The 22,058-nt window shown below is 40.2% G+C and overlaps 1 long non-coding RNA gene across 1 annotated transcript in view; it reads left to right on the forward strand.

Moving 5' to 3' along the window:
- Positions 1-15,641: 15,641 nt before the first annotated feature.
- The window catches only part of LOC109285662 (uncharacterized), a 161,359-nt gene continuing 154,942 nt past the window's right edge, over positions 15,642-22,058 (forward strand). The window contains exon 1 of the long non-coding RNA XR_002093471.2: positions 15,642-15,725. This is a non-coding gene — a long non-coding RNA (uncharacterized LOC109285662). The remainder of the gene's footprint in view (positions 15,726-22,058) is intronic.

The raw sequence follows: 22,058 nt of genomic DNA on the forward strand, positions 1-22,058 counted from the left end.
ACAAAGATGGCAAAGGTAGACCAGGACTCTGTTAAAAAGTGGCATGTCTTTTAATTCTTATCTAATTCCATCACTACTTAGATACAGACATTTGGAATATCAGGGAATAATAAATTAAATCTGAAGTAACCCATAATCAACTCTCCCCCTCCCCACAAAATCTAAGGCAATGTAAACTTTTCACTGTAAGGACAGCAATATAAATATAAAACCTGTAGAGTTTTGAAAGCACAAAGAGTTTGTATTAGGAGTATGGTATCTTTTGTTCTTGTTGCTGTTGTCTCCTTTTGGAGGGTGGGAATATGGAAATGCACTCCCACATTCAAAATATCACTGAAAAGGATGCTTCATTACAAGTATTGATTAAGATAATTTTGGGAGTTGTTCACTGTACATGTTTCACTATGGAAGGTCCTAGAGGTTCCAACCAACATCAAGACCCTAGAAGACTAGACATGGAATACTCACAAGTTAAACGACCGTATATATCCCAATGTGCTTATCATCCAAATACAATCCCCTTTCTGGAGTCAGCTAGGTTGGTTGTTTGGTACTGAGAGCACCCATGTCCACCCCTCTGTCTCATGAATTCTGCATCCTTTGTGGCCTTCAGCTTTTCAAAAAAGGAAAGAGAAGGAAGCAGTCCCTAAGCATTAAGGAATGCAAGCATGGGAATTGTGCCTGCTCTTTGCACAGGCTAGCAAACAGGGAAGGCTTGTTGCACCCTCATGCCCTTGACATCATCACAAAGTCAGTCACAATCTACTTACAGGCTCCACCTATTCTAAGAGAGAAAATATTAGTGATCCTGCAAAAAATTAAGTGGGGAGGTGAGCCAAGCTTGCACTGATCTTTGGGCTTACCATGTAACAAGCCAGAGTTTAAACACAGTGAATTCTTCCTATTTTTAATAGATGCTGGTTTAGGGTCATGAAAACTCTCACAGACATCACTGTGGCACTGTACTTCTACTCAGTCGAGCAATTTTAAATCTGCTTTTGGACTCCTTTTGAATATTTCCAGTTAAAAGTTTATATACATACAGACAATGGAGAGTCTGGTGTTAGCTGACCCTCTTAACCTTGGAGAAGATGAATAATTTGCTCAGGTTTCCTGAAGACTTGATATCATCTTTTTCTAGAATGAGAAAGTGAGTCAGACAGCTCTATGTCAGGAAAAGCCAGGAAAGCTTGCAAGAAAATTTGCAGATTACTGTAGAAGATCAGAGATGAAAGAACTTGTTTTAAACTCTGGATAAAAGATCTGGAGCAGTTGAAAATCCTGAAATACAATTTAAAATCATGCCTAAAATATGCATTACATCAGAGTTCATGAGGTAGCTCTGTGCGTGGAAATCCTGGTGCTCTAAACATGAATGGGGTACACATTTCCCTCACTTTATGCGGTACATGTGTTCCTGGAAAACAGAGCATAACTTGAATTCGCATAAAGGCAACCCACTTTACAATGTAACAAATAGGGTTCCAAGACCTCAACTGTACTAATCCAACAGACCCATTTCTACCACTTTTACAAGACAATTTTGGTACTCTCCAATAGCAGACAGTTGCAGATAACCTAACAGGATGCTTAGAAGCCATAATGGGGATGGCAACTACAGAAACATGTGTTGTAGACAATGAGCAAGGGGCACAGGTTCACACAGGAAACTATATTTTGGTGCGCATCACTCCCACAATGCACCACCCAAAGCAGCTGACTGCAGGTTTCCACCACACTGATTGCATGAGTGAATTTACGTCACATATAATGAATTTTTAGTATAAAAAGGGTCATTCCAAAAGAGCAAATTAGCACATATAGAACCTGCATAAAGTGAGGGAAACCTGTACATGTTTATTCAAGAGATATTAGGATATCAGTAGGATATTTTCTGTTAATTTGAATACAGATGTTTAACGACTGATACAGGCTTGTCTGATATAGTGGACTTGATACATGCAGTACATATGTTTTGAATGGAGTCTATTTCTTGTTCCTAAATGAATTTTTCCTTGTTGAACCATATGTTATATTGCCTGCACAGTGCTGACATTCCTGCTGTTGGACAAATTGTTAGCCAGAGGAAGAGCTGAAGCCCTACATTTCTATGAGATATGGCACGGCTTGCTATAAACTTTACTAGTCAAGGCAGCTCTCATGGCAAAATCTGTCCTTTTGTCAGAAATTGTTCAGAAGATGTGCACTACTCATCTTTGATTCAGAAACTCATCTATTATGGAGGCCTTAATGATCTCTTGGAACAGGACCCATAGCTAACAGCTACATTAACAGGCTGAACAAGGTCAGGATATTTTCAGGAGCTATAGAATTGAAAATTGCTAGTTCCTGTACTTCTGCAACACCTACCACAGATATTATATGGTACGTGTGCACATCACATAATCTAGCCCTTGGTTTGCAACATGAGGGTTCATTGTATTTTAGGCCTGTACACTCAAATATATTTTTTTTAATTTATATTAAAATTAATTAATTCTTATTTCTTACAGCTCTGAGCCAGAACCTCAGTTTATGTAAATCAGTGACTAATTGAGCAAGATCTAAAGCTATTTCTGCAGATTTATATTTAAGGAGGTTTTCTTAGACAGGCCTTTCTTCTGTCGTGCTTGTACATAACCTACAAAGACCTGCATATGGCAGAGATGTACATGAGAATAGACTGCATGTAATTCAGCATTGTTAACAATCATACTGAAATGATGTTTGTCATTAAAATGGAGTGTTTTCACTCCCATTCTGGCCAAAAGTGAAACAGAGGCAAAAAAAAGTTAAATAACTTACACAAGATCACATAGCAACTCCATGGAAGAAAATCCAAGTTTCCTGACTCCACTACAGCACATCTCTCTTGCTTTATTATATATATGAATTTTATACAAGCATTGGCTCATGTTGGTGATTTGTCTATCTAGATGTTGGCCTGGCACTGTATAAGACATTGCATTCTTACAGATATACATGATTCAACCTCTGGGAGGTTGGTACATTCCTAAATTGCTCCCCAACCATTGTTGGTTCAATAGTATCTTGGTTTTTACATTCATTGATATGTTTTGTTTATTCATTTTTCCTTTTATACTTTATCTTGCTTCACATACAGTGACCCAAATCCTTCTCCTGTAGTCGTGTACTGATGCCAGATGAGTTCATAAACCTCTCTGAGAAAGCAATATGCCTCTAAAAATGCATCATCTTCATTTAACAAAATACATTGTAATGTACATTTGCCCACAGCTCTTTTGATATGATTCTGCTTGACGAGTCTGCATTCATTATCCTATCATAAGTGGAGGCTCATGGATTTGAACCAGAAAGAGCTGGTTTGGGCATTTATTGAAGCAATACATTTATCAAGAGAAAATGCACATAATAAAGAGAAACTGGTTGCAACAATTATGATGTTCTGGCAAGTTGGCCTGTTGGTAGAAAAATATAATGAGCACCATGAGTCCTCACAGTTGGAATGGAAACATAAACAGGAAACACTCATTTTTAATAAACTTGGAGGATGTGTTACTCTAAAAACCAGACCCATCATAAAACCATTTAATTAATTTTCTTCAATACAAGTCTATGGCATTGTAAATCTGTGCATTATTTTAATGTTAATGGCACACATCCATTTACAATAAAAAATTACTCTTTTGTAAAATGTTAGTATATTGGAGGTAATCCTGTAATTCATGGTACAAAGAGCTGCAAAGAAGTGAGGGCAAACCTAACTGCCCTTCTGAGAGATCAGGACCATAAGTCTGAACTTCAGTATGTTACTTTACAAAGTAGAACAGGGGTGCTCAACCTCTAGCCCACAGGCCAAATGTGGCCATAGGTATCTGGCCTGTGGGGTCCCTATGGATCAGAAAATTGGTGGCAGGGGAGTGATGGTGATAGATGCAGCTGCCTTCTCCCACTGACAAATTCCCAAACCCCAAGCCCTGCACAGCAGGCTGGGGCTTGGTTACATGCTCAGCCCCACGCCCGTGGCCAGATGAGGCTGGGAAATGCCCTACCACCAGCTATACGGAGCTGGGCTGTAACCCTTTCCCCTGTGGGACCAGGTTGGAGCCAGATGAAGCCCCCTTCCCTCTCTCCTACTGGGCTGGGTCATGCCCCTTCACCCCTGTGGGGTTATGTAGGGACTGAGATGTGTCCCTTTTCCCCACAGGGCCAGGTTGGGGGTGGGCCACACCCTTTTTCCCTGTGGAGCTGGACCATGCTCCTTCCCTTCCCCAGGTAGTTGTGCCAGGTTGGACCCAGGATGCCCCCTGTTATCCTCCATGTGGCTGGATGGGGCCCTTCTGTGATCGCCCCATGCCGATCAGGGCCAACAGCCAGATCCGGCCTATGGACAGCCTGGGCACTGTCCATCTGGCCTACCAGCCAAAAGGTTGAGCACCGCTGATGTAGTAGATGAAGAAACTCCAAAAGTTTGGTGGGCAGTGTATATGCTATTGCAGCAGTCTAGATTATTCCAAATAATGAGATGAAATAATATAGGTCCTGAAAAATATATTGCAAACCAAGTTTGAAAATCTTCCTTTATTTGGAGTATTCCATGGTTTGCATAATATTATCTTCATGTCATGACACCAGCCTCAACTAACATATTATCAGCAGAAGCACAGGGCAGTGGGAGAGGACCATGTGTTCAGTTATAATAACATTTATGCCAAGATGCCACCTGGCAAGATTTTTTACTGTATCTGCAATAGAACTCTGATTTACAGTACATCTTGACTTGCTGATCTGTTGTAATGTCATATTTTCTGGTTGTATGCCTATCAGAAAATAATATGGGTCACCACTGCATAGGTTTAATTTCCCTTCCACATTGATTGCCTTACTCCTTGACTGGGTTTGTCATCAAAGTGTTACATCCTGTCCTGTCATCTACCACTCAAAGATAAAACAAAATTTATTCTAATCTGGACAGGTTCCCCAAGGTTTGGTCCTTGGCCCAGTGCTATTCAATATCTTCATCAGTGACTTGGATGAGGGTATGGAAAGCATTCTGTTGAAATTCATGGATGATACCAAATTATGGGGCAAAGTAAACACACTGGAAGACAGGGAGCAGATTCAGGCAGATTTGGACTGATTGGAAAAGTGGGCAGAACAGAATAGGATGCAATTTAACAAAGATAAGTACAAAGTGCTGCATTTGGGAGAAAGAATCACCAACACACCTACAGACTGGGAGGTGACTTTCTAAGCAGCACAGCATCGGAAAGAGATCTTGGAGTCGACTCCAAAATGAACGTGAGTTGTCAATGTAATGAAGTGATAATTAAAGCCAAAAGCATTCTTTCATGCATTAGAAAGTGCATCACAAAGAGGTCTAAGGAGGTGATACTTCCTGTCTATGACGCATTGGTAAGATCACAGCTGGAGTACTGCATCAAGTTCTGGGCACGGTACTTCAAGAAGGATGTGAATAACCTTGAGAGGGTCCAGAGGAGGGCTACTAATATGGCTAAGGGCCTGCAGGTAAGATCCTATGAGGAGAGATTGAGAGACCTGAATCTTTTCAGCCTCCCCAAAAGAAGGCTGAGAAGGGATCTTGTGGCCATCTACAAATTCATGTGGGGGGAGGGCAGCACTGTTTACCACTGTGCCCCTTGGGGTTACTAGGAGCAACAGCCATAAACTGACAGAGACCAGATTTAGATTAGACATTAGAAAAAAATTCTTTATGATGAGGGTTGCCAGAATCTGGAATGGGCTTCCAAGGGGGGTGGTGCTTTCCCCTACCTTGGAGGTCTTTAAGAGGAGACTAGACAAGCACCTGCTGGGGTCATCTGACCTCAGCGCTGTTTCCTTCCCAGGGTAGAGGGTCAGACTTGATGATCTACTAAGGTCCCTTCTGACCCTAAAAATCTATTGAATCTACGAAACCTATGAAATTATAATACTTATCATAGCATTTACAGCACTGGTTCTCAACTTTTTTGGACCTGAGGTACCCCTTTCTGGACTCAAAGCACTCATCCATACTCTTTGTGATTTTGTTGGCACCCTATTTCAAAAACTAATTTATATACCATAGTGCTTGTTCCCCTGCAGAGGGTCCAGGCATTAGGAGTGATGGGACAAGCCTGAGCTTATTTGCTTAGCTTATCTTGGCATACCTTACTTACATCTTCAAAGGATCCCTAGGTGAGATACACTAACTTACTAGCATATATTATTTTACAGTTTTAGTGTGCTCTAGCAGTGATTCTCAATCAGAGTGCTGCAATACTTCTATTTTGTTTTTTTATTATATGCATGTTGCCCTTCCCAACAAGGCTCAGGGTGTCTTATAATAAGAGAAACAGAACACTTCTAAAACAGGTGAATGACGCTTTTGAAGTTGCCATGAAATTCTGTGCTACATTAGCACTGTTGGGTGTGCCCATGATTCACAATATAAACCCAGAGATTTAAAAAATATTCTGTGTCAAAATATGGTGTCAAAAACATTCTGAGTTGTTGTGGTCTTTTTCAGTGCTTTGCAATAGAAAAGTGGCTGTTATTTTTTCCATAGTTCAATAAGTAAAAACAAAAAGCTGGCTTTTTTCAAACAGTCCCTAGAGACTAATGAGGGTACCTACAGTTTAGCAAGGGGTGCCTTGAGTATACAAAGGTTGAGAACAACTTTGCTGTAGAAACATAACTTATTTCATGTAGTAATGCTAGCATTTAGTTTATGTACTTGTGATCCATCCATATTCACATTCCATGTACTCAAATATTTGAGTCACTCTAGCATGAGTAGTTATAAAAAGTGAATTCTAAATATAAATGTTTTATTGTTCGCCAAAAGTGAATTTTGCATTTTACTATCAATTCTAAAGTATGTTATTTGTTGGTTACTTAAATCAGCCAATCAGAGCACTGGAAACAATACTGTATGACTTCAGAACTAACAGAACACTAACAAATGCAAGTTACCAGTTGCAAATATGTACAGTTCACAATAAATGAATGACTTGCTGACCCAAATTTTTGCCAATGTAATTCCCTCTCCTACTCTCTCTCTCTTTCTCTCTCTCTCACACACACACTCATACGCACACACAGACACTGAACAGCAAATGCATTTGAAAAATGTACTATCATGAGCAGCTGAAAGGCGAGAGACAAATGCAGAAAAACCTCCATGGCTATGCAACTGATAGTTTCCCACATAAAATTATTCAACCTCACATCTTTTTAAGTATTTTTTTCACTTATCACAAAGTTTCTACATGAATAACATATTCTAATGGATTAATAACATCATACTAGTTACATATGTAAAGTTACATAATATGAATATCCTCAATGTAAGAATTCCTCTAAATCTAAATATATGTAATCCACATTGTTTAAGATAGGAAAGAAGATGTCTCTTAAGATTTCTGATTTCAGAGGTGTGATTTCTTGACCCTGCTGAATTATGCTATCTGTAGTTAACTCAGGAGTTTCTGTAGGCAGTTGTTGTTCTTTCAGCATGCTTACTATAGTTTTGATGAAAAACACCAAGTTTTTCTATTGTAGCTCAGCAGATAACATTTTTGTCATTGTAATTCCTGTAGCAAACTGATATGAGCTAGGTATTGATTGTTCCACATGCAACTGATCTATGCTTTGGAGCTATTTTTTCTTATTCTTAATTGTATACTGTTTAATAATAGAATTTATTGTGAATATATGATGCCTGGAAACTATTTATGGTCTCCATAAGGCTTTTGAACATTCTTTCTCCTGTGCTCATTGTACACAAAATGGCATATTATTAATCTGATACCTGGCTATATAGCATTAGGTTGCTGTAATTTTTCCTTAGTTTTCTGCCTTAGTCTCCATCGGGACAAAAAAATTGCAGCTTTGGAATGTGTAATGATAACCTCATTTTGCAAAGGTTTCTCTCAGACCATTTATCAAAAGACTCAAAACATTATCCAGTTTTTCTCCACATTCTATTTGTCATCTTCTTCCTTTCCTCTGTTTATATACTTATGGACTGTTAATGTTGTTGATTCTAGTTATGACACTGAAAGAGTTTTCTCCTATTTTGGGGCTTCAGAGATAAGCTGATCACTTTTGTATTCATTAGTGCAGAAGGGTACACAACAATACAAGTCTAAATCCCGGGAGATTATAAAATTATAGTATTATTTAGTTTCTTGCTAATACTACAGCAGATTACTAGTCCAATCTTACCTGATCACATTTATCATAGAAATTTGCATTTCTAGTAAACACAACTGCTGTGTTTAAACGCTGCACTATTATTTAATTCTGATTTAAATAAAGCTTTATAAGATTTCTGTATACACCTATGTCTCAATATTTCACAATTATTTCATGTTAACAAATGGTTGCCTTGTTGCATTTTTGTACTGTTTGAGGGACAACATGACAACAAAGATAGTACTGAACTAACTTGCTAACAGCCTTTTAAAAACAGTACATCTTTGGACAGCTCTCTCACTCTTTATAATATCTTATGGTCTGTTTATCTAATAAACTATATACACTACATTTATTTATTCTTCTCCCGACTATAGCTATCACCTCTTACAAATGAGGAGAGCAAGGCACCCCATGACATCCCCACTGAGTCAGCAGCAAAGCCAAGCTGCTGGTAACCCTCACAAAATTCAGCCCACCAGAACATGCTGCGTCTCAACTGATTATCTGAGATATTTGTCCTAGAAAGTCAAAGTTATATAATGCAGCAATCCCAGGAAAAGAGTAGTGAATCTCAATATAACAAAGCTTACAACATCATTAGCAACAATTAGAAATAAAAACAATAGATTAACTGTGATTAACACACACAAATATTATATGAACCAATGTCATAAATAATTAAGCATCACTAGGATAACAAATAGACAGTGTTTTGCAGAAATTTGGCTATTGCTTTTTCAAGAGTCATTTGTTCATTTAATTCCTGACATTTTCCTTGATAAAAATAAATAAATAAATAAATAAAAATAACAATCAAGGAAAAGCAAGGAAAAGTGGTCCACCAATGGAACACAATTGACATCATTAATAAATTTCAAATCACAGACTCCACATCTAAATATTCTGGCTTTGCTTTACCAAGGTGGAGCTGGCAATGTTGAACGGGGTTCATAAATGCCTACTACATAAATTACAAGGTTCCTTGGGTGAATTTGATATCTTTTTTTAGACCAACCCAAATAGTTGGAGAATAGTTATTAAGCAAGCTTTCGAGTTCAAAAACCCTTCGTCAGGCTAAGGAGGTTTCAGCAGTTGGTGTGCGCTCTTCCTGGATGGAATGAAAAGTAAAGAAGCCAGGGGCTGGGCTGGGGAGTCAGTTGCCAGGCAGATTATAATGTATCAAAAATCCAATGTCTATGTTTAGTCCATGATCTCTAGTATCCAGGAGGTTGATGAAATGGAGCTCATAGGCTCGTCTCTGGGAACTGTTGTGTAAGTTTCCCTTGAGGGTCAGGACTGAGAGATTGGAGAGAGAGTGGCCCTCCTGTGAGAAATGTGTCCCCACCGGTAACTGGGTATTTATGTCTTTAATAGATTTCCGGTGTGCATTCATTCTGGTGCACAGTTGTTGTTTGGCATCTCCTACATATTTTCCATCAGGGCATTTGGTGCATTGGATGAGATATATTACATTTCTGGAGGTGCAGCTGTAAGATCCAGGGATGCTGATGGCTCTGTTGTGGGGTGTTGTAGTTGTGGGGGTGGTGGAGATGTGTTGGCAGGTTTTGCATTTCTTGTCCTGGCACGGTCTGGATCCTTTTGGTGTGTTCTGGGCTTGAGAAAGTTTGCTAAATGGAATTTTTTAAAGATCCCAGATGCAAGTGTGGCAAAATCGAAACTATAGCACAGATCACAGAGTGTCCTGTGTATTGTTTTAATAGTTGCATTGAAGACCTACACCAGGCTACTGACAATACTTTGTAATGGATATCAAATCTAAAACTATCAGTCTAGCCTTATCCATCAGTGCCATTGTTTACAGGTTGTTTATAGCTTGTTCTGTCATTCAGTTGCTGTATTCCATGCAAATAAATAATTAACATTTTTTACATGAAATTCACTCTTGAAAAGATTATGATGGTTTGCCAGATTCCCATCTCTTATGTAGTTGTGTCGTTTCTTAAAGTAAATGTTGCAATCTAACAAAATATTTTTAAAATTGTTATTTAAAATTAATTTTAGTTCTTAGACTTTGAGGTTTATAATAGCTAGCTTTCTTTTTAAACATTTACTGTAACTCTGAGTTGTACTACATCACTGTACATTGTACAAAAAACACAGCAACAAAACATGGATGATAGGATCTGCCCTATTACTAAGTAACTACCTAGGGGAAAATTAGCTTGATATTTAAGGGGAAAATAGCAAGAAAATATTTTTATACAAAATGTTATTTTAGACTGTGATTTTCCCTGTCAGCTGTAAGAAGACTGTCTATGCATTGTGTAAAGTCCACATGGAGTTCAGCTTTATTAAATAAGAAGTAATCAATAATAAAGATAAAACTCATGCCTTCTCCCCAGGCTCAATTTTTCCTAGATTTTCTGCTTAGGTCCATTCTGCTCACACTTTTTATTATATCTTTCAAGACAATCACTCCCACCTGATGGAGTGGAAGGACATATGAGATATTTGCACTAGAGGGCTTCCATAATCCACCCCCTTTTCTCTTACTGGTAGTGGTTTCAAGCAAACACTAGCATTTATCACAATCCCCGTTAAACAATGATGTGTGAAGTACTGGGTGTGTGAAATTGAATATCTTGGCACAGATGCCCAGTCAGTTAAAGGTGAACCATCCTGATCCAGCAGAGTAATCTGAAAACCTGCTTACAAGGTATTGACTCTTCCCCTGACCCCCGCCCAGTGTAGAGGAATCCTTTAAAGTAGCATAGTTCCTCCATCACTTTCTATATGTCATCTAATAAATGTGTGAGAGGGGGCATAGATATGATGTCTCTATGTCCTGGCAGTCATCATCTGTGTTTGCTTCATAGTTATGTGGGATTATGCTTGTGTCCAGCAAATCAGGAGATCACAAAGGGGAATTTATGAGTTTGAAGGTATTTTTTCACTGCAAGTGATATAGGCCCTGGATGAATCTGGCACAAAATGTATGAAAAGATAAAATCATAGAATAGTAGGACCAGAAGGGATCTGTAAGAACATCAAGTCCAGTCCCCTGTCATGGGCAGGAGGTAGTTGGACTCAAACAAGCTCAACAAAGTACTTGTCCAGCCTTTTCTTGAACACCTCCAGGGATGGTGACTGCACCACTTCTGTTGGAAGTGTGTTCCAGATTCTAGATACCTTTATGGAAAAGAAGTTTTTCCTTATGCCCAGCCTAAATTTTTCTTCAACTAGCTTGTGCCCATTGGACCTCATCCTCCTAAAGGGTGCCTTTCTGAAGAGTTGCTCCCCTAGATCTTGGTGTTCACTCCTGACATACTAGTCTTGGCTATCAAGTCACTTCTCAGTCTTATCTTACTCAGACTGAACAAACCCAGTTCCTAGAGTCTCTCATAGGGCCTATCCTTCGGGCCCCTAATCATACAAGTGGCCCTTTTCTGTACCCTTCTGAGCTTATCCACATCCTGAAGTGTGGTGCCCAGAACTGGACACAGTACTCCAGCTGTGGTATCACTAATACTGAATAGAGGGGGCAGAGCACCTCTCTGGACCTGTTCACAACACATCGGCTGATGCATGCCAGAATTCTATTCACCCTGCTGGCGACTTAATTGCACTGATGGCTTATATTCATCCTCTGGTCAATTGTCACCCCATTTCATATGCAGCATCAGCCAAGGGACCACCACTTATCATATAGTTATTTCATGTACACTTCTTTTTTTCTTTTTGAGAAGGTCTCTAATATCGCTTTTTGAGCCAAGTGTGTCTCTTGGCCCCTTTCCCTCTTTTTGACTCTGTGGGGATGGTTTCTTTTTGTGCAGTGAGAATTGCCTCCTTAAGGAAGCACCACCATTGCTTAACTCCCAAATTGTCTAGTCGCTGATTGCAAAGGGCCTTTCTAACTAGACTCCTGAGTTTACCAAAGTCTGCCCTTCTGAAGTCTCAGACTTCTGTTCTGCTGGCGGAATTCCCAGTCTTTCAGTGGCTGGTGAATCTGATCAGATCATGATCACTGTCACCCAGAGTACCTCCAATCTTCAGGTCACCTAGGACGTCTTCCCCTTTGGTCAGCACAAAGTCCAGAGCGGTTTTACCCCTAGTTGCTCCCTTCACAGCCTGTGTCAACAACAGGTTGTGTAAAGCTGCCAAGAAGTTGGTTGACTTCCTGGAGCTGTCTGAATGGTCTTCCCAACAGATGTCAAGGTAATTGAAGTCACCCATAATTATCAAGTCTTTAGTGCTGGCTGCCTTGGTCAGTTCCCTGGAGAATGCCTAGCTGCTCTCCTCTTCTTGGTAGGGAGGCCTGTAGCAGACTCCCACCATCAGGTCCACTTCTCCTGATCCCCCTTGTATCTTGACCCAGAGGGCCTCAAGGGGCCTCCTCATATAATCAAATGTGATCTGCAGGGATGTGTATTGCTCTTTCAAATAGAGGGCCACCCATCCACTTTTCCTCCCAACCTGATAATTTATGTAGAACCTATATGTCACGGGATGGGGTCCCCAAGGATGGCCATGTTACCCCTAGGGCCCCTCAACCATGCGAATTCAGCCCGATGGGCACCCTCTATTCTCACCCGCCACGTCTTGATGTAGTTATTAAAAAATATGGAGGCTGCCTTCAAGTCTACTTGGACACAGTTCTGATAGATGCACTGAATCCCATGGGTTCTCAGACCCCTTGGGGGTCCCGTTTCACAATGGATGTCTTGGGACACCCCAGTCTTATGGGCTATATGCGTGGCTCCAACCGCCCCTTTACCATGCCCCAAGCCTCACAGATGGTATTGACACAGCGTCCCTCTGAGGCCTTGGTTTCACTCGGCCTTTGGGTCATCACAGGGATCTCTGCTGCCCTGTCACATTCTCTGTGCCCACACTGGCACTGGGGCCTGTGCATCCCAAATACCATGCCTACACTGGCACCGGGGCCCCACACTGTAGTGGGCCCCCAATGAGGCCTCCTCCTTCCCCAATAGCTTCACCCAAACCACCAGTCTTAAAACTAAAGTAAAAAATGCAAGCCCCTAGGTTATACCATAACTCAAGCTGCACAAGGTGTGCTGTACTCCTTAACATTACCAGGAGCAGAACTTACAGCCAGGCCTCTTCCCTTCACTTCCTCTAGGAGGACTCCTTTCCCATAGCCACTGGCAGAGAACTGCCCTCCCTAGTTCCAGCCTGGGGTTTATATGGGCCCAGGGCCCTGCCTCTTCTGGTCAGCTGACCAGGTACAGGTGCAGGCTAATGTGCTCACTAGTCTGTTGCCCTGGTAACCTGCACCTGGGCTTCTGCCTGTCTCTTTGGGCTCTCCCCAGGCAATTTCTGCTCTTCTAGGAACAGGCACCTTAGTGCTCTGTGACACTATATCCCTCAATATCCACTGCCTAATCATATGTATTATCTCACCAGGTCTCCATCAGCCAAATGAGGTAAAATTCTTCATCTGCCAGAAGGAGTGCCAGTTATTCCTGTTTATTGTCCATACTTCAGGTGTTCCCATTAAACCAGCTGAGTTCACTCTTTGTCTTCTCAGATGAACCTCTTTACCCTGGATTTTCTCATTTTTCAGTCTATGGAGGTTTGAAAATGAATGCTAGGATAACATTGCCTAAATCTTAATTATCTGATAAATATCTTTGGAAAAACCTATAGGCAGATGGTACAAATGATGAGGCAGGTGGCAGCTGTGAATGATCATAACACTGGGTAAGCAAAATATCTTGGCCTCCAAACATTCCTGTGTTCAGAAGCTCTCACTTTGGCCTCTTTTGATGGTCGCTTGCTTTTGCTTTAGAATAGGAAGTAGAATTCAGTATGTTTTCTGCTTAAATAACTCTGCTGTTGGGATGTAGAATGATAATCATCTTTGCTAGTGTTATTCTTCTGTATATTAGTCATATTGGCCATTCTTGCTTATCTGAAACCACAAGAGGCTCAGAGCTTTATTCTCTTTCTTGTTCTCAACAGAGATATATTGACCTCTATAATTACTGTTTTTAAGCTCTTTTCTATTTCATTTTAGTAAAAAAAACCCACTTTTTAAAAAGCCTTATCCAGTTATCTAAATCAATGGATTGTATTTTCTACTAGACATCTGTAAGTGGAGCAGAGTAAAAGAGCTTCAAGTCATCTGTAGGCCTGAAAGTGATCATTTCCTCATCATTGCTTACTAAAAATAATTCTATAGCAGGTCAAGTTTTAGAATACATCCTTTATGGGAAATCTCTATGGAAAGGAGCAGTAATGAAAACATAAGTGTTACAAAAGTTATTGTATACATATGTATATTAAAAAGAGAATGATATATTTTTTTAAAAAGTGCCCTATATAGCAACCCTATACATAAACAGTTTTGTCCTCGCTAGTCACTTTCTATTCTGATTCTTTACTGTGTTATTGTGGTGGTGCCCAGGTAAAGCATTTTGTAAGTGTGTTATTTTATGGAAAGGTTATCATTTTCTTTTAAATTCTACAGGGCTTTCCCATAATGAAGTATTGTAGTGCAAGTCAAAACAAAAACTACATGCTCAATAACTTCTTACATTAACCTCAACTGAGCAATAAAGATTATACCAGGTTCACATTATGCTAACTGTGCATGAAAAAGAGGCATCGTTTTCTGACGGACTTAAGGCCTCTCTGCTAAAAAATGTGCCCTTTTTTAGATTTCCCAATATACTGAGACAATGGGTGAAATTCTGGCTCCATTTAAATCAATGGGAGTTTTGCCATTGATGTCAATGGAGCCAGGACTTTACCCAGCAGCTTTTTAAAAACTGAAAAAAGCAGCCTGTGGTTCCTAATGTCATTTGAGTTTTACAGGTCTTATAAAAAATGAACACATTATACCATTTAATCTTTGCCACAACTGAATAGTGGCTTTTAAAAATCTAGGTATATATTTAAAGTAAAGTCATATACATTTTGTGTCTGGACATGTTGTTATTTTTAGTGCTAAATGGTAATGGGTTCTTGTTCTTTGCTTAAGAAAGGAATTCTGGCCTAGTAGCATGCAATGCATAAATGCTTCTGCAGATACTTCTGCTAGACGTCCGTAAGAAGCAGGTCACAATAAGGAGAAGGTGAAATATTCTTCCCCAACTTCACAGGGGTAGAATCCTTGACTTTACCCAGTCTGATTGGCTATTTGTGGTAGCCAGGTACTGAGGAAAGACTTCAGAAGCAGCAGTATCTGTCTGTCAACACAGGAAGGGGTCAAGTTTCTCTCTAGCTTAATGACAGCTAGAGAGACTGAATGAGTGGCTGGCTAGTACAAAAGTGAATCCTTCTGTGACAGCTCAGAAATGGAGCTATCAGCCAGACAGCTTGGATGGGGCACAACAGCACAAAGCTCCTTTCATGAAAACACATTGAAGGGAGGGGTGAGCTAAGAGATGACCTCCCCATGATACTGAAGACACAAGCCTTCTCTCTTTTTCTGAGGTTTTTTTTTTTTTGTCTTGTTTTCTCCCTGAGGAGAGAGACAAAGTGTCCTTCTCTCTCCATGCAATAGCAGTCTGGGGAAAGCCTGCAGCATGGGACTGCCATAACCTTGGAATTACAAGGTAGGAATTCTGCCTTGTGCAGAAATATGGGGGGCACATGCCCTCCATGCCTCCTCTGGGGCAAGGAAACTGGGCAAGTGTGGGTCTGTTTTCCTGTCACTCTTCCACTCACATCTCTGGACAGAGTTTCACTGGTTGGCATCCACAGGCTCCCTTGACTCTCCAGGGACTGTGGGTGGTGGCTGGTGTGCTCTGCTTCATATTCCCTTCTGAATCCCTTGTTATTAACCTATGACCTCACTCCTCTTCCTGTTTTACTTTTATTTGTCCCCTGGAATTAGTTGATGTGTCTCTAGTGGCCTCTTTTATTAAGGGAGGATTATGATATTCTGTGCTGGGCTTTAGCTCATGATCTTTTGGCACATCAAATCCTCCTGTATCACACAGTGACAGAGAGGAGATGCTGAAAGGGAGAGTGGACTGGGTATGACCAGAGATTTTTTCCACCATTCCTCTCTCACTTGCAGGCTGCACCATTTTGATTCTAGGAAGTTCTGATTCTGATTCTAATCTAGGATGTGCACTACACAATCCTGGCTGGACTGAACTGAATGTGGCATCTGTTCCAGCCACTCTGGGGTCTGTAACATAGCACAAGCCCCAGACCAGGTGAAGTGACCACTGGATCTAGTATGCTGGGGGAGAAAGAAAGGGAGGGGGCGTTGTGGGTCCAATCTGGCCCACATACTAGCTCTGTGCCACTCATCCAGCCTGCCCTAGTGTAGTGAGAAGTCATCACTGCTAAGAAAATCAGATTTTAATAGCAGGAAGGAAAGTAAAAATGCTGTTGCCAAGGAAAAATTGCAGTGCTGAATACAGAAATTTACAAATCATCTCCTCCTATTAAAATATGTAACTTACAAAACTGGTGTGCTAACTTCTATTGCAGTCAAGAGAACACAGTTCTAATATTTTTTATGATTTTTTTTTTTGCATGGCTATTGAGTAATATGTAGACTTTATGCAGTCAAAGGGATGCTAGCATCTACCCAGAAATCTTTGGGTTTTACTTATCTTGGAAAGAAAGCTGAAGCAAAGTGATGCTTAGATTATTTTTCTGCCTCTGCACAAACTACATGATCAGCATCGTCTACATTTTATGTCTGGTACATTGTGCTATGTTGTGTCTGTTTACATGCTGGGTCTTTATCAGTTCAGTTGCCATCACTTACCTATTTGCTTGCTATTCTTCACCTTGTGTTTTGAATGTTAAAGTAGTGATTAAGATTAGGAGAGTAACTGTAAAAATGTCATCTTGCTAATCCATACTTATTCTCCATCTGTGATTTCCACACTAAATTTATTTAGCCTAAAAGTAAAACCCCACATTTTTTTCTTATGCCAGTTCCAGCAAGGTCAAGCTGTTAAGGGGAAAATCAAGCTGCGTTCTTTCTGCTTCATTTATTGTCAGTATTAATAATGATTCTGTAATCAACACATATACAGCAATTTTGTGATGATGCATGAAGCAGAATAGAATCCTGCTTGCTCTTGCACTGCTACATTGGCTCTGCAGTAGTAAAAAATTGTATTTGTCAGTAAATTAAGCAAATACAATTTTGGAGAGCATGCCGCTGGCAGACATCTAGTAAAAGGGTGCCATTTTTGCAGTCACTTCTCTGAGCCTTTTAAGCTTGCTATCAGAGGCTCACAGAACTACACTGAACCTCTGCAGGGTTTTTTAGGTCATATTTGTGGACATGATTCAGGGACAGTCTATGTTCTGTCATTTGTCATTCCCTCCATTTTCTGTGTAGTTTATTAATCTGTTTCCATCTTTCATAGTAGATCTTTGGAATTATAAATGTGAGTTACAGTTGGTGCGTTCAAATGTTTCTCCTTGCTGTGCCATTCAGGAAGGAGATCTACACAATTTTGAGAAGTTGCTCATTATTAACCTTTGATTGCTGGATACTGCTTGTTGAGAGCAGAAAGCAAGCATATAAAGGCAATTTTAAACCTCTTATTAACTTCACATACTCCCTCTATTCTTGTCTATCTGTAGTGGAATAAGCTTGATTCAATCCCCAAGATGAATGCATTCTTTCAAATCTCTTCCAAACCCTCTTTTATTTTCAACAACTCGTTAACCGAATGTGCACTTCGTCCCTTGTTATTATTTCTGTTTCACCTTTATGTTTTATAAACCTTAATTGTACTCTTCACCTCTCTCTCTCTCTCTCTTTCTCCCTCTCTCTTCTTTCTTTCATTGGTGATTATTTTCTTGATTTTTTTTGACTGTACCTTTTTAATACCCGTTGAGTGCCTTGGCCAAAGGCGTTATACATAATAAAGAACAACAAAGGAGAGGACAAGTCTACTAAGCAGAGCTAAGATGCACTGGAGGAAATACAAGTAGATACAAGTGTAAGACATTATTTGTCTATTTCAGCATTTCTAAACCCGTGGGTCACAACCTAGAAGTGGGTTGCAAGATATATGGAAGGGTCAAGAACAGACTTTAAAAATAGATTCTCCTTTAAAAAAGAAAAATGTGGGAAACCATGTTTTTTTCCCTTGCAGGCTAGTAGAGTTCCAGCCTGCAAGGCACTGCTTGCCCTCTTCCCCACACACCCACCCTCTTCCCCAAACACTGAGGGTCTGGGGTCTGGGGCCTGTGGGCAGTGGGTTGGGAGTGACCATTGATGTTTACAAATGGGATCTGGTACTAAAAGTTTGAGAACCACTGGTCTATTTGACCTGATTCAGAGCTCACTGAAGTCAAGGAGAGTCTTTGTATTAACTTCAGCAGACTGGGTCATAAGGAAACAGTAAGAACACATACAGAAATACTGGCAAATGGAAGAAGGCAGAATGTAGCAGAAAAAAGCAGTATCAGAAAAAGGAAGTGAAGAAAAGTATTCTGATATCTGATTTCTGAGGGTTGTGCATTCTTGCCGGACACTCACCACTAAAAACACCTGCACATTTATAGTAGCAGATGTTTCAAAATACTTGGTATGTACCTGGGTATTCTATATCTGATTAGAACTGAGCATTTACACTTAAATACTCTTTGTAAACTCAGGAGAATAACAATTGGGGAGGAGAGAAAACCTCCAGTTTGTCTCACATTCCTGGCTATACAGTAACAATGGCTGCTTGCAGACGTGAAAAAAAAAATGCGCTTTATCGGAAGAAACAGTACATTTGTTCAACTTGGTTCTGCAGCCTGTGTATGGATTGGGTGCTTCAGCAGCACTTTGTGGTGCTTTCATCTAAAGCTGATTCAATCAGTTATTACAGAAAAACACCCCAAATCCCCACTAACATGCCCAATCTATACAAAGGCTACAGAGCCAGGTCAAACTAACCTGATGCCTCTTCTGGGCATGTGCTGGGCTTGGCATGGGAGTGCACTGAGTTTAAAGTAAAGTGTATTTTGGGGATGCTGCCAAAATATATAATGCATGGGATCTTTTGTCTCTGTTTAGGAAGTCATCTACCTAAATACATAGAAAATAGCAGAGTTGTCTATATCCTTACGTCAGCCTTTTGAAATACATATTGGCAAGTTCATCAATATAGAGTCACTTGCCTTTTGTTGGCTCTGTTTTTTTCTTAAAAGCCATCTCTGGACCAGTATACAGTTTTCTTGAAGGAGTTTTAAAATAGAAAATAGATATTTCAGAACAGATAAAATTTAGGAACTGAGTTCAATAACACACAGTGATTTAAACTATAATTTGAGGTAACACATGTCAGTTGTCCCACTCACTTTCTCCTAGCATTTTACTTTTATTTGAGAAAGCACTTACAGGTTACAAAATGAAAGATACCCTTGGGTTTAGAAAATATGTTTTCATCTATCATCTAGAGAAAGATTGTAACTCCAAGTTTTTAAAATACATATTCAATTTGATATGGTCATGTAAAGGGGTACCTACATTCTTCTGAAAATAACAAACTTAGTTTTGTTAAATCTCTAATGGATCAGGTGAAATATGTGGGCTTTATATTTTAACAGTTTGAAAAATTTAAGTCCACTTTTACATTTGAAAAGTTATATTAGTTTGTCTTTTCTGAATAGATATGAAAAGATATCATTGGTTCAGAATATATACAAAGGATCAACATAGATTTAATAGATTTCATAGACATTAGGGCTGGAAGGGACCTCATGAGATCATCAGGTCTGGCCCCTTGCTCAAGGGTAGGAAAATAGCTGTGGTCAGATGACCCCAGCAAAATAAGCATCCAGGCGTTTCTTGAACATATTTGAAATTTATATCTTCATTTGAATTGTTTGGAATGAATTGAACTACATTTAAAGCAAAACAAAGTATGGTTTATTTTAGCAAATCCTGTAAATATTAATGCTCATTCTTTTTTATGATCATTTTACAATGCATTTGTCTCGTAGGGTCAAACAACTGCACAGTCCACCACTCATGTAGATGCGACCACTCATGTTCTACAGCTTTCATTATCATTATTCTGTCTGTCTGTCTGTTTTTCAGCTAGTCCAAAGACCAACAGCCCCAGAAAGTCTTAGTAGTTGCTGACAGATGTGAAAAAGAACAAAAAAACAGTGCTATGTTAGAAGAGGCATCACATTAGTTTGACCCAGCACCCCAGAATTGTATTGATTGGGTGCTTCAGCGGGGCTTTTTGGCACTTCTATCTAATAGGTGATTCAATCAACTATTAGATAAAAGCACCAAAAGCCCTGCTGAAGCACCTGGTCTATCCAGACCAATGTCCATATAGAGTCAGGTCAAACTTAGTGTGATGCCTCTTCTGGTGCTACACTCAGTGTCGGGGCATGCTGAGCTGAAAGTAAAGTGCTGGGGTTTTTTCACGTTTGTAAATAGCTCAAGTGCACATCTAGAACTGCCTAGCTTGGGAAACACTGAGGAAGATGACCAAACAGATAACATCTCAATGAAGAAAAGAGCCAGAGTCCTGAACAACATCTCTTATGCCTGATCTGTCAGCTCAGACCATCACTACTGATCGTCTACCTTACTTCTTGATAACATTAAAGCCATATTCTTTATAAGCAAACTCATTTTTCCTGAAACATCAGGGCAATTGGCTAGTTACTTGTACACCTATACATGAATGCTTGGTGCCTGGGAAACAAGCAGGAAGAATTAGAAATCCTTGCACCGTCATGGAACTATAAAGAAACTTCCACTAGCAGTTTGAAGAAAGCCACTCATTTTCCTTCTCATCCACCACTTCCTCCTGGTCTGGTGGTCTATAGCGAACCCTCACCTTTGATAACACCCTTGTTGCTCTCCCCTCTAACCCTAACCCAAAGACTTTCATCAGTGACCTGGAAGATGGGATAGAATACACCCTCAGCAAGTTTCTAGATGACATCAAGCTGGGGAAGAGTAGTAGATATGCTGTGGGGTAGGGTTAGGATTCAGAGAGACCTAGACAAATTGGAGGACTGGACGAAGAAATCTCATGAGGTTCAATAAGGAGAAATGCAAAGTCCTGTATTTAGGACAGAACAGTCCCATGGATTGGTACAGGCTGGAGACTGACTGGCTAGGGAGCAACTCTACAGAAAAGGACCTGGGGGTTACAGTGGGTAATAAGCTGAATATTAGCTAACAGTATGCTCTTGTTACCAAGAAGGTTAAGAGCATACTGGCCTGCATTGGTAGAAGTGTTACTACAGATTGAGGAAAGTGATTATTCCCCTCTGTTAAGCACTAGTGAGGCCATATCTGGAGTACTGTGTCCAGTTTGCCCCACCCCTACAGAAAGGATGTGGGCAAGTTGGAGAGAGTTCAGTGGAGGGCAACAAAAATTGTAAGGGGACTGGGGGACATGCCTTATGAGGAGAGCCTGAGGGAACTGGGCTTATTTAGTTTAGGGAAGAGAAGACAGAGGGGATTTAATAGCAGCCTTCAACTACCTGAAATGGGGATTGAAAGAGGATGGAGCTAGGCTGTGCTTAGTGGTGGCAGATGGTTTCAGGTTGCAGCAAGGGAAGTTTAGGTTAGATATTAGGAAAAATCTTCTCACTGGAGAGTAAAACACTGGAACAGATTACCCAGAGAGGCTGTAGAATCTCCATCCTTGGAGGTTTTTAAGACCTGACTAGGCAAAGCCTTTGCTGGAATGACCTAGTTGGGGAAGGTCCTGCTTTGAGCAGGGGGTTGGACTAGATGACCTCCTGAGGTCCCTTCCAATCCTATTTTTCTATGATTCTGTGATATCCACCCTCTTCCCTGTCTTTATTTGTCTGTTTTGTCAAAAGCAGGAAAATAACTAGCTTTCACTGTGACCAACCTGAATTTCAATTAAAGGACAAACTAAGAAGTATTGTTTGATAGAATGAGAGACATTTAGGGCATATTGTGAAAGAGAGAG

This window comes from Alligator mississippiensis, chromosome 1 (assembly GCF_030867095.1).
Source record: "Alligator mississippiensis isolate rAllMis1 chromosome 1, rAllMis1, whole genome shotgun sequence".
NCBI classification, from domain to species: Eukaryota; Metazoa; Chordata; order Crocodylia; family Alligatoridae; genus Alligator; species Alligator mississippiensis.